The sequence below is a fragment of the Halichoerus grypus genome, chromosome 5 (genome assembly GCF_964656455.1).
Source record: "Halichoerus grypus chromosome 5, mHalGry1.hap1.1, whole genome shotgun sequence".
NCBI lineage: Eukaryota > Metazoa > Chordata > Mammalia > Carnivora > Phocidae > Halichoerus > Halichoerus grypus.
The window spans coordinates 166,962,369-166,975,833 of record NC_135716.1 but is presented as its reverse complement, the minus strand read 5'-3'; the positions used below and the strand labels follow the sequence as shown (position 1 = coordinate 166,975,833).

At 41.4% G+C, this 13,465-nt stretch overlaps 1 protein-coding gene across 1 annotated transcript in view; it reads left to right on the top strand.

Annotated features, from left to right (window-relative positions):
• The window catches only part of STX12 (syntaxin 12), a 37,251-nt gene that overhangs the window by 661 nt on the left and 23,125 nt on the right, over positions 1–13,465 (top strand). The window lies entirely within an intron of this gene.

Genomic DNA, 13,465 nt, shown 5'->3' with positions numbered 1-13,465 from the left:
CTTTTAAGTTACATTCTGCTCAGCTTTTTGCTCCTTGGAAATCAGCAGCTTTCAATTAAGGGAAGTGGAGACTGCATGTGTTTGGGTGACTTAATACCCAGCTCTTCCTGTAATGAATTTGTATATCAGATACAATGAGATGTATTTGAGGGGTGAGATGACTTCTGTTTTAATAAAGAGAGTTCACCGAAAACATTCCCATTTACATGGTTTTGTCTTTTGTAGCAAAAGATTTGCACATATTTTTGGGTTTCAAGCTGATGAAGCTTCTGCATTCCTTCCCTATTTAGCAGCTTTTTTGAACAAATCTCATACACAGAGAAGCTCAGGGACTTGGCCACAATCACATAGCAAGTAAGATATGGTAGAGTTGGTGGTGGATTTCAGAATGTCGTTGCTTGTCTTAGAACTAGCCCCCCCGCCCATCATTAGGGTCTGAGTAAGACTGACTGAGCTGATTGAGTCAAATACAGGCAGTTTCTTGTGCCTGAAAATCATCACAGAGCCTTATAAACAGGTCAGTGGTACAACTTTACTTGGAAAGAATGATGATCAGCATCCTTGTTTATTGTGTTTTTGTGAGCTTGGCTATACTCTGTTAATAGGTAGAACTCAGTTGGTCTTGAATTATAATTATGTTCTATATAAAGAGGGGGAAAATTTCTGATGAAAGTGTGAGACTGGGTGAATTGGAAGTGGAAGGAAGACTGTGTGGCCTGTTATGTATAAAAATTTAAAAAAGTTAATGTGACCACTGGTTTGAAAGTATAGTACTTTGTGTTCCAATTTCTCCTTTTGTGAGGGAACTGTAGTACCAGTTAGGTCAGGAGATTCTGGTTCAAGGCTGAAAGTTTATCATTGAGGCTAAATCTAACCTTAGTGTCTCTTTGTGAAATATTCATTCTACATATATTTGTTTGAGTATTAGGCATACTCATATACTGAGTATAGGAACTGGCATGGCATGGATTCTTTCAACAGGGAGCCCGTGGCGTACATATCAAATGAAATATAAAGTTGAAAGGGTTCAGTACTACAGAAGAGATATAGCAATATCGAGTAGGTATTCAGGGGAGAAAGATACCATTTTCACTTGGGAATGATCTAGGAAGGCATTGTGGCATTTGAGCTAGGTCTGGAAAGTGGTGGAGAGGATTTGAACTTTTACCAGTAAAGAAGGGAAGAGAAGGGAATAAAATGAACAAGGCGTGGTAGTGGGAAAGCATGGAGTATATATAGAAAAGTAGAATGATTTAATTTGGCTAGACGGGTGGACTCTAGAAAGTAGTGGAAAATTGGGTTGGAAAGGTAAGTTGGGGCCCAAACATGAAGGGCTTTAAGTGGTAAACTAAGGGGGCTGGATTTAGTTCTTTTTTTTTTTTTTTTTTTAAGATCTTATTTATTTGAGAGAGAGAAAGAATGAGCGGGGGTCGGGGAAGGGGCAAAAGGAGAAGCAGGGTCCCCGCTTAGCAGGGAGCCTGATGTGGTGCTATATCCCAGGACCCTGAGATCATGACCTGAGCTGGAGGCAGCTGCTTAACTGACTGAGCCACCCAGATAGCCCTTGGATTTAGTTCTTTAGAAATGTATAGATTACATTGGAAGGGAGAGACTGGATTTAGAGACACCAGTTAGGAACTGTGAAAATGAAAAGGAAGGAAGGGATAGACTTTGGTGACACAATTGAATAGGATTTACCTGTTTGTTGGGTATCGGGCTCAAAGAATCATTGGAATCAACCATTAATAACACTAATAGCTAACATTTGAGTACATACTGTGTGCCAAGCAATGCAAAAGGTGCTTTATATGCATTATCTTACTTAATTTTTTAACAACTCCGTTAAGTAATTACCAATATTATTTCTTTTTATGGGTTAGGAAACAGAAAGTTTACATAATTACTGAGCAAACTGGTACCTGGGTGGCTCAGTCTGTTAAGCGTCTGCCTTCAGCTCAGGTCATGATCCCAGGGTCCTGGGATCGAGCCCTGAGTCGGACTCTGTGCTCAGCTCACAAGTCTGCTTCTCCCTTTCTCTCTCCCTCTGCCGTTCCCCCTGCTTGTGCTCTAGCGCTCTCTCTCTCTCTCTGTCTCTCTCTCAAATAAATAAATAAAATCTTTAAAAAAAGTTACCAAGCAAACAAATGGCAATGCCAGAATTTGAAACCAGGTCTGTCTCTTATGACCAGTAATTAGCCTTTTTTATAATTTTTAATTAATATTACAATATTGTAGCAGCTGGCAGTTCAAGTTAGAAGTGACTTGTTCTTTTTTTACTTTCCATAGGAAACTGGGAAATACCTGAAGCTGTAGAACTTTCTCTTGTGGTGTGGCTAACCTCCGCTGTTAGATAGTTAGTTCCTTTGAAGAAGCATGGGACATGACTTATTCATCTTTATATTTCTAGTACTTATCTCAGTCCCAAATATATGATAGATTCGTACATTTACTGTTAACAAATATTCTTTGAGCGCCCTCTGTGCACTGGGATTTGAGTGATGAATAAGACAGACAAAATTGCTGCCATGAGAGTGTGTGTATATATACACATATATACATATCCGGTAGTAACAAGTGCTGTGAAGAAAATGGCAGGGTAAGGGGATGGAGGTGAGGAGAGAGAGAGGGTGGGTGTGCTATTATATTTTAGATCAGATGGTTAAGGAAGGGTTCTGTGAGGAGGTGACATTTGAGTAGAGACCTGAGTGAAGTGAGGGAGAGAGCCATGTGAATAGCTGGGGGAAGGCATTGTAGGCAGAGGGAATAAGAGCAAAGACCTTAGTGTGTTCTTTTTTTTTTTCTTTTTAAGTAGGCTCAATGCCCAGTGTGGAGCGCAGTGCAGGGCTTGAACTCACGACCCTGAGATTAAGATCTGAGCAGATCAAGAGTCAGACGCTTAATCAACAACTGAGCCACCCAGGCGCCCCTAAAGATTTTAAGTAATCTGTACACCCAATATGGGGCTCGAACTCACAACCCTGAGATCAAGAGCTGCATGCTCCCCCAAGTGAGCCAGCCAGGTGCCCCCCTAGGGTGTTCAAAGAATAGCAAGAAAGCTAGTGTGGCTAGACTGCAGTTAAAGAAGGGGAGCATAGTAAGAAAAGAAGTCAGGGAGGTAGCCAGGGATCATTATCATTTAGGGTCTTGATGCTTACTAAATAGTATATTTGAATGAGTGAAGTTTTTCTACCGTCTTTGAAGTCTTCCTCCCTCATTCTTCCTGTACTATGTGGTACCTACCACATCTTATGACCCTAGGTAGTATCAGTTGGAATTCTTCCCTTAGGGTTGTTTGGTGAGGAATTGGGAATTTGAAATTGGCAGGGTAACACTGTTTCTACCCTGTTAGTCAGGTTAATGACTTTCCCCAAATCTCTCCAAGACATGGTGGTTATACTAAGTATACACTCTGAATGTGAACTCACAGACATATACCCAAGTCCATACAGACCTGCAGGAACTCTGCCCATTGAAAATTTGAGAGAATAGCTGTTTTTTTTCCTCAGCTGTTCAGCCACAGATGTGGGTTTGGAATTGCCGAGCATATCAGCTGAAATATGGCAGGCCAGCACGTGGGTTGTTATAGATACAGCTAGGGTTGACTGCCTGGTACAGAAAGGGTTGTTATCAATATGTGTGGGGTACAGAAGAAATGTACTTGGCTCTGCCTATTATGGAGTGGAGGGTCTGGGCAAGTATTGCTGTGTCAGATATAGGAAAAAACCTAATAGCCTCCCAAGTTCTCTGAAGAGATTAAAGAACAGCATTTCTCTTTAATGTTACTTATTTATTGCTATGGTTTTTTTTTAACTAAAAAAATGAAAGGCAGTTGAATTTTTAAAACCAATTATCATGAAATCCCATAGGTGGTTCTTTCAAAGTTATTTTCACATTTGCCATTTGCTTTTTATTTCATTGCCATCTCTTAAATCTTCATGACCTCAACATCTGTATTACAGCAGCATACTCTCAGTGTCTCTCTTTCCATTCTTATTCATCCCGATAATGCTATCAGTAGTATGTCTAAAATCCTGTTTGGATTATACCACTCACCTTCTCAAGGGCCTGCAGTGGCTCTCTCATGTCTGCTGCATCAGATTTTAATTTCCTACCTTGTTTTCATTCTCTGTCATCTTTTTTTTTAATATTTTAATTTTAAGCAATCTCTATGACCAGTGTTGGGCCCAGACCTACAACCCTGAGATCAAAAGTCACACACTCTCCCACCTGAGCCAGCCAGCGCCCCTCACTCTCCGTTATCTTAACCCAGATTAGGCATATTGTCTACTTCTCTTCACCCTTTGCCATAGGCAGGGCTGTTTTTCTTAACATCCTTAAACACTTGTTTTTGCTCCAAGTTTTTGCTCATTCTGTTCCTCCTTTCTTTAATATCTTTCCCTAACTTGTTAGCTATCTAAATTATACAAAGCCTCTGAGTTGTGCTTAAATCCTGCCCCTTGTAACTAAGCCTACCTTTGATTTTGAAAGAAAGTGAAGTCAGGAAGAGCATGGGCTTTAGGGTCAGCAGTTCTGTGACTGAGTCCTTGCCCCTCTATGCACGGTTAACTCTACACACTATTTCCCCTTTTTGTCTGTAACCCTATCTGTAAAAATGAATAGAATTTTTTTTTAGATTTATTTATGTATCTGAGAGAGAGAGAGCGAGCGGGGGAAGGGCAGAGGGAGAGGGAGAGAGAGTCCCAAGTAGACTAACCACTGAGCGTGGAGCCCAAAGCAGGGCTTGATCTCAGGACCCTGAGATCATGACCTGAGCCAAAATCAAGGGTTTGCCACTTAACTGACTGAGCCACCCAGGCACCCCATGAATAGAATTATTAAAATGGGGTGTTTATTTTATTTTTTTAAGATTTTATTTATTCATTTGAGACACAGAGATACAGAGAGAGCACGAGCAGGGGGAGAGGCAGAGGGAGGGGGAGAAGCAGACTCCCCGCTGAGCCAGGAGCCCAATGTGGGGCTCGATCCCAGGACCTCGGGATCATGACCTGAGCTGAAGGCAGACGCTTAACCATCTGAGCCACCCAGGCGCCCCTAGAATGGGATGTTTAAAAGTAGAGTGACTGGCACATAGTAGACATTCAGTAAATGGTGATATTATTGGTTGAGTCTCTTGCCCTACTATGGTTTAGTAATTAGGTGAGCAGGCTCAGGAGTCAGACTACCTGGGTTTGAATCCTAATCTGCTTCTTACCACCTGTGTAAACATACTGCTTTATCTCTCTGTTTCTTAATTTCCTCATCTATAAAGTAGGGTTAAAAATAATATCTACTTCATAGGGTTGTGAGAATTAAATGATGTAATTATGTAAAGTGCTTAAAACAGTGCCTGCAACATAGTAATTGTTTAAGAAATGTTGGTTATCCTTTTGTCGTTGTTGTTTCTTTGAATTTGCAAGCACTTTTCATTCACAGTTTAGCACTTTTATTCGGTATTCTTTAATTAATTATTTTTGACCTTGTCATTCTAACTAGAGAGATTACTTTTAGTTTTCTGGGGATAGAAACAGCATACATTGTACAGTTCTCTTTAGCTCCAGTGCCTGGCACAGCAATGGATATGTAGTTGGCATTCAGTATGTACTTAATTGATGTTATCATTGCTAAGTATATTGTTCTTTGTCTTGAGTTTGATAATTATAGCTATCCTTAATTGAGTTCTTTTATGTGCCAGACACTGTTCTAAATTTAGCTCCATATTATCTTATTTTATCTGCTCAAAAACAGTATGAGAGTTCTCTTGTTATTCCCATTTTTTAGGTGAGGAAACTGAGGCACAGAGGAGTGAAGCCTTTTGCTCAAGATCATAAAGCTAAGCTGGATGCCTGGCTGGCTCAGTCAGTGGAGCATGCAACTCTTGATCTAGACATTGTGAGTTCAAGTCCCACGCTGGGTATAGAGCTTACTAAAAAAAAAAAGATCATAAAGCTCAGAAGTGGTAGAATCAGGAATAACACATAGGCAGTCTTAATTCAGAGTATGCTCTTAACCATTACATATTCTGTCACTGGCACAGTAAATGGAAGATTATGTCTGATATTTATTTATTTATTTATTTTTTAAGATTTTATTTATTTATTTGACAGAGAGAGACACAGCGAGAAAGGGAACACAAGCAGGTGGAGTGGGAGAGGGAGAAGCAGGCTTCCCGCCAAGCAGGGAGCCCGATGCGGGGCTCGATCCCAGGACCCTGGGATCATGACCTGAGCCGAAGGCAGATGCTTAACCGACTGCGCCACCCAGGTGCCCCTATGTCTGATATTTAGCGCTCAGGTTTAGTTTAGTTTAGAGCCTTAATATTGTAATATAGTGGCTACATTTTTCAAGTCAGGTCATTTTCATTGTAGCTATATGAAAACAATATAAACCTGATTTTTAGAGTAAGACACTGATAGGACTTCATTGTCATAATCACCACATAGGCTATCATTTTCCCATTTGGTATAAATGTTGTTTTTTTTCTTTGAAAAAGAAACACTATGATGGTAGTTACTTTGATATGACTAGACTTTGATTTGGATTAAGGTTCATTTGGAGATTCAGGAGTGCCTGGGTTGCTCAGTTGGTTAAGCATCCAACTCTTGATTTCAGCTCAGGTCATGATCTTAGGGTCGTGAGATTGAGCCCTGCGTCAGGCTCCATGTTCAGTGCAGAGTCTGCTTGAGATTCTCTCCCTCTGCACCCCCCAAATAAATAAATAAATAAAATCTTTAAAAAAAGGTTGATTTGGAGATTCAGATTCTACTTAAAGCTGATACCAGCTAAAAGCACATAAAGAGTGTTCAATTTAGAGTAATTCATAGTGTGGATATCAGCTGTAATGTACAATAAATTGATTTGTTTTGTAGTCTTCATAAAAGTTTTAGCCAGGACATGCTTTTAAAAATAAGAGGTCAATGATAGAAATTGAGGTCTAGTTTTAAAAATAACAAAATTGCTTACACAGAACTTAAGGACTTGTCTTTATATTTGGCCTAGTCATCTGGTTTCTAGGATTATGTAGCATTTCATAGACTATTATTTTCACCCAAAGGGTTGTAACAAGTCAACCTAAGGTAAAACTTTTATTTACTAGAATGCTTAGAAAAGGAGTTTTCTTATTAACCAAGTTGACCAGAAGACCCTTTTAGATTCAACCTATTTTATAAAAATCTTTCCAGAAAGTATCACTTTACTTCATTGTTAAGTACACTCCAGTGAAAATAACTGTGTATGGGAACATTCTATTCCTTTCTGGGCTTTAGGTTTATTAAGGGATAAAATTCTTGGATATAAAATAGATGGGTCATTGAGTCACTATTTTTATTTTATTTTATTTATTTATTTTTTTAAAGATTTTATTTATTTATTTGACAGAGAGAGACAGTGAGAGAGGGAACACAAGCAGGCAGAGTGGGAGAGGGAGAAACAGGCTCCCTGCTGAACAGAGAGCCCGATGCGGGGCTCAATCCCAGGACCCTGGGATCATGACCTGAGCCGAAGGCAGACGCTTAACGACTGAGCCACCCAGGCGCCCCGAGTCACTATTTTTAAATAAATCCCTGATGTTGGTGGTTTTGGAGGGCAGTATACAAAAAATTCTGCTTCTTTGGATTCCGTAAAGTAAGACACTTCTGTCCTTATGATTTGAGTTTTGGTGTATCTGATACCTGAGTCTTGCTGGAAACTTTTAGGAAAATATCTTAATATTCAGAAGTTTAGAAAGAGTTGACAGAGGCTTGGATTAATTCTGGTGCTTAGCTAGGAAATGACCCTTAGATCCCCCTTCCCCAAACTTCTGTAACCCCCCTAACAAATTCAGGTAACCTCAACAAACAGAAGAAATCAGAAAAGTCTAGATGAAAAAAGTTCTCAGCTGAGAATACACAGAGAATAGCTGATTTTTTTTTTAAAGATTTTATTTATTTATTTGACAGAGAGAGACACAGCGAGAGAGGGAACACAAGCAGGGGGAGTGGGAGAGGGAGAAGGAGGCTTCCCGCTGAGCAGGGAGCCTGATGTGGGGCTCGATCCCAGGACCCTGAGATCACAACCCGAGCCGAAGGCAGACGCTTAACAACTGAGCCACCCAGTTGCCCCGAGAATAGCTGATTTTTAATAGATTTTTTTCCATGTCCTATAAAATCCCCATTGCTCTCTAGGGTATTTAATAAAAAAATTTTTTAAGTTTATTTTTTAGTAATATCTACACCCAACGTGGGGCCCGAACTCACAACCCTGAGATCAAGAGTCACATGCTCAGGGGGTGCCTGGGTGGTTCAGTGGTTAAGTGGCTGCCTTTGACTCAGGTCATGATCTCAGAGTCCTGGGATTGAGCCCCGCATCCAGCTCCCTGCTCAGCAGGAAGCCTGCTTCTCCCTCTCTCACTCCCCCTGCTTGTGTTCTCTCTCTCGCTGTTTCTCTCTGTCATATAAATAAATAAAATCTTAAAAAAAAAAAAAAAAAAAGAGTCCCCATGCTCCAGGTGCCTGGCTGGCTCAGTTGGTTAAGGGTCTGTCTTCGGCTCAGGTCATGATCCCAGAGTCCTGGGATCGAGTCCAGCATCGGACTCCCTGCTCAGCAGGGGAGTCAGCTTCTCCCTCTCCCTCTGCCGCTCCCCCAGCTTGTGCTCTCTCTTGCTCACTCTGTCTCTCAAATAAATAAAATCTTGAAAAAGAAAAAAGAAAAGAAAGAGTCGCATGCTCTTCCAGCTGAGCCAGCCAGGTGCCCTGAGTATTTAATAAGTTTTGATTAGATGATTAATACCTTGATACTTTGACATATCTCTGGAGTTTCTAAGGAGGGTACTCTATAAAGACAATCAATAAGATGAGATCTGTTTCCTTAAACTTTTTATAAGATCTATCTTAATGTGTCTTCATATATTCAACTATTTCTTTTTTTTTTTTTTTTTAAAGATTTTATTTATTTATTTGAGACAGAGAGAATGAGAGAGAGAGAGAGAGAGCACATGAGAGGGGGGAGGGTCAGAGGGAGAAGCAGGCTCCCCGCCGAGCAGGGAGCCCGATGCGGGACTCGATCCAGGGACTCCAGGATCATGACCTGAGCCGAAGGCAGTCGCCCAACCAACTGAGCCACCCAGGCGCCCTATTCAACTATTTCTGGAGGGTGTGTGTGTGTGTGTGTTGTTATGCAAATTCAAAAATGAGTAGAATGTGGTCCCTGCCCTCCTGAGGCACATACTCCGTCCAGTCCCATTTGTACCCAGGTGGAACCTCTGTATGCCAAACTCTGGCTTGCAAAAAACACTCCTTGGTTGCATAGCATCATTCTGGGACTAGAGCTTATTTATTATTGTTGAATTTCAGCACTGAGCAGTGATAGGAGGACTCAGAGAACATTTATTCCTCACATACTTGTAAAGATTTAATGAGGAAAAAGTAGTACAAATGTAAGTATTATAATAATAGTAAGTACTCAGTATATGTTAGTTAAACCTGAATATCACATACAATTGGTGAAAAGAGACTCGGCAACATGAAATGACTTGCTTGGTGCCATGTTATCTAGTTAATGGTCAAGTGTGGCTTAGAGGTCAGGTCTTATTATTCCCAGCTCATGTTCATTCATATATTCTGCCTTAAAGAAAGTGTCATGATAGGGGCGCCTGGGTGGCTCAGTCGTTAAGCATCTGCCTTCAGCACAGGTCATGATCCCAGGGTCCTGGGATCGAGCCCCACATCGGGCTCCCTGCTCAGCGGGAAGCCTGCTTCTCCCTCTCCCACTCCCCCTGCTTGTGTTCCCTCTCTCGCTGTGTCTCTCTCTGTCAAATAAATAAATAAAATCTTTAAAAAAAAAAAAAAAAAGTGTCATGATATAAAAAGAGGTTAACTCAACCAACAATGATTTATGTACCCACTGGGTGCCTGGCGCTCTGCTGGACTCTGGAGAGTACACAGGAATGTTCCCCAAAGTGGGAGGGAGTTGGGGAAGAGAGGAGGTTAGAGCAAGGACATCAGCCTACCTGGGGCAGAGAGCTATTAAGTTAGGGAGGTATCAGATAAGTAGGGTGGGGCTAAGTAGAACACTGGAATTGAGGCCTGCCCTGTGTCACTCCATTCTATTTCCTTTAAGCCTCAGCCTTTTCAAAAAACATAACGTGGCACAAAGAATATAGCCATTGGAATTTGCCCTGGGTTTGAGTTCCAGTTATTATGATATTCTGTGTCTTCCCATTTCATTCCAATTTGAAGTCCTTGTTCTAGTTTAGAAGGCCCTATACGATCTGGCCTCTACATCTTTGGTCACTTTTCTTACCCCTCTCCTGCTTGCTCTACTGTGGCCGCAGTGGCCTCCTCACTGTTCCTCATTTACAAGAAGCACTCTTGCCTTGGGACTTTTACTTCATACTCTGTTAGAAAGCTTCTTCCCCATATATTTGTATGGCTTGATCTTTCACTTCCTTTAGATCTCTTCTCTGTGTCACCTTCTCAGAGAGGTTATCTCTAGCCACACTATGTAAGCTAGTACCCTCTCCCTGCCCTGTCTTTCCAGCCCGTACTTGAATTTTTCTTTTTTTTTTTGTAAGATTTTATTTATTTGTTTGACAGAGAGAGAGCACAAGCAGGGAGAACAGAAGGCAGAGGGAGAAGGAGAAGCAGGCTCCCCACTGAGCAGGGAGCCCGATGGGGGCTCAATTCCAGGACATTGGGATCATGTCCTGAGCCGAAGGCAGATGCTTAACCAACTAAGCCACCCAGGCACTGCTATTTTTCTTTATAGTACTTAATCACCGCCAGAGATATATGTTTATTGTCTGTCTCTTTTCTTTAAAATGTTAGCATCTTAAGAGCAGTCCTCGAGCTGCCTGGGTGGCTCAGTCATTGAGTATCTGCCTTCAGCTCAGGTCATGATCCCAGAGTCCTGGGATCGAGCCCCGCATCGGGCTCCCTGCTCAATGGGGAGCCTGCTTCTCCCTCTCCCACTTCCCCTGCTTGTGTTCCCTCTCTCGCTGTGTCAAAAAAAAAAAAAAAAAGAGTAGTTGTCTTCTAGAGCATAGGACAGTATAGAGTAGGTACTCTGAATGAATGAATGAACGAATGAATGAACGAATGAGTTCTGTCACATTCATGAGCCTCAGTGTGCCCATCTATAATATTGAGATAATAATGCTTATTTAAAGGGTTGTTGGGATTAAATAAAATAATGCATATCAAGTGTAAAGGAAAAATACTCCTGTTTTCCCTCTACTTTTAATACTTCTGACATCAGATGTGTGGGTTTTCCACACACCAAACAATTCTGAGATTCTCCAAACACCAGTTGGATTTCCTACAATTTAACCCAATTCTGATACGTCTGCCTAGAGTTAATAGCAGATGCCACATGTTAAGGGCTGAGTCCCACATGACTATTCCCCTTCAGACACCAGTTGCAAGTTTTGGTTATCACGTGTGCTTCTGACCAGTGGGCTGTAAATCCGAGGTTCCCAGGAACCCCTCCTTGGGTTCGATTAATTTGCTAGAGCAGCTCGCATAATTCAGGAGAACATTTTACATATTACATACATAATTCAGGAACAGCCAGATGGAGGAGATGCCCAGGGCAAGGTATGTAGGAAGGAGCTCGGACACCCTCCAACACCCGCCCTGTATCTTCACCTGTTGACCAACCCAGAAGCTCATCAAATGGAGTTCAAGAGTTTTTATAACGCTTAATCTTAATGGGCAGTGCCTATCATCCCTGCCCCCCACCGCCATTTCCCTAAAGTCAGTGGGTGGGGCTGAAAGTTCCAACATAATCACTTGGTAGTTCTGGTGACTAGCCCCACCCACCCTAAGGCTATCTAGCTCTAACTCACCCTAATAGCATAAACTCAGTGTATTCAGAGGGGCTCTTTATGGGGCACCTGGGTGGCTCAGTCCGTTAAGCAGCTGACTCTTGATGTTGATCTCAGGGTCCTGGGATCAAGTCCTCCATAGGGCTCTGCACTAGGCCGGGAGTCTACTAAAGGATTCTCCTCTCTCTCCCTCTGCCCCTCTCCCTGTGTATGCGCGAGTACGCGTGCTCTCTCTCTCTCTCTCAAATAAATCTTTAAAAAAAAAAGGGGGATCTTTATGAATAACAAACGACACTCCTGTTGTGCACAATATTCCAAGGGTTTTAGGTGCTTTGTGTCAGGAACTGGGGACAATGACCAAATGTATTATTTATTATATCACGTCAAGTACCTAGCCCAGTGTCTGGCACATAATAAATGCTCAATTAATGCTAATGTCTGCCCTCTTATAAATTATTTGTATGGCTAGCCAGTTGATAGCTCTAGTGGTATCCTGATTCCAATTTGACTGAGATAAGAGGGGAAATTCCATATGTTCGTGATGAAAAACTGTTACTTATCTTATAGAATGCTGTCTTAGCAAAATGCACTCATTATGGTGCTTACATTTTCCTGTGGAACCATTAAGCTAAAAGTAACCTCACTTAATAGAATAATTGATGTATTTTAGGAATGTTGGTCAAAAGGCAAAATTTTAATCACTTGAACACTATATCTCCATTATAAAATTAGAGTTACATTTTTGCTAAACAAAACAAAAACATGGTCTCAAAATAAGATAAAATCATAATTTGAAGTGCTACAAGTTTATATATTCTTTTTTTTTTTTTTAAAGATTTTATTTATCTATTTGACAGAGAGAGACACAGCGAGAGAGGGAACACAAGCAGGGGGAGTGGGAGAGGGAGAAGCAGGCTTCCGCGGAGCAAGGAGCCCGATGTGGGGCTCGATCCCAGGACCCTGGGATCATGACCTGAGCCGAAGGCAGACGCTTAACAACTGAGCCACCCAGGCACCCCAAGTTTATATATTCTTGACTTTGGGATTTTTTTGCTTTGTAACACCCATGATGTAGTGATTTCGGCTAGAAAGAAATAACTCGTACATATTTCTAAGGACTAGGTTGTTCAATTGCTACTTAGGAGTAGAGTCACCAGCAATCAATTAGATTTTGCTTAATCATTGTTTCTTATCAGACTTAGAGGCTATTAACTCATCAGTGTTTGTGTAAGGTAACTTGGTATTTCATAAACTTCAGCTTGCTTTTTTACTACTCTCTCTCTCCCTTTTTTTAAGATTTGTGTGTTTGTTTTAGAGAGAGAGCATGGAGGGGCGGGGCAGAGGGAGAGGGAGATAAAAGCAGACTCCCCGCTGAGCTCAGAGCCAGTCCGCGATCCCGGGACCCTAAGATCATGACCTGAGCCAAAATCAAGAGTTGGACTCTTAACTGACTGAGCCACACAGGCACCCACCTTTTTATTACTCTTGGTGACCAGATTAAGAGCAAGATTATGATTGAACCTTAAATTTTGTTATTTTAAGGAACACCCTATCCTAAGTTCTAACAAGTGAAGGTTTTTTCTTACTGGATATGGAAGCATTGTATGTACATTTTCCCTATAATATATACAAATGATGTAATATACATTGGTTTCCTCCTCATCTTCC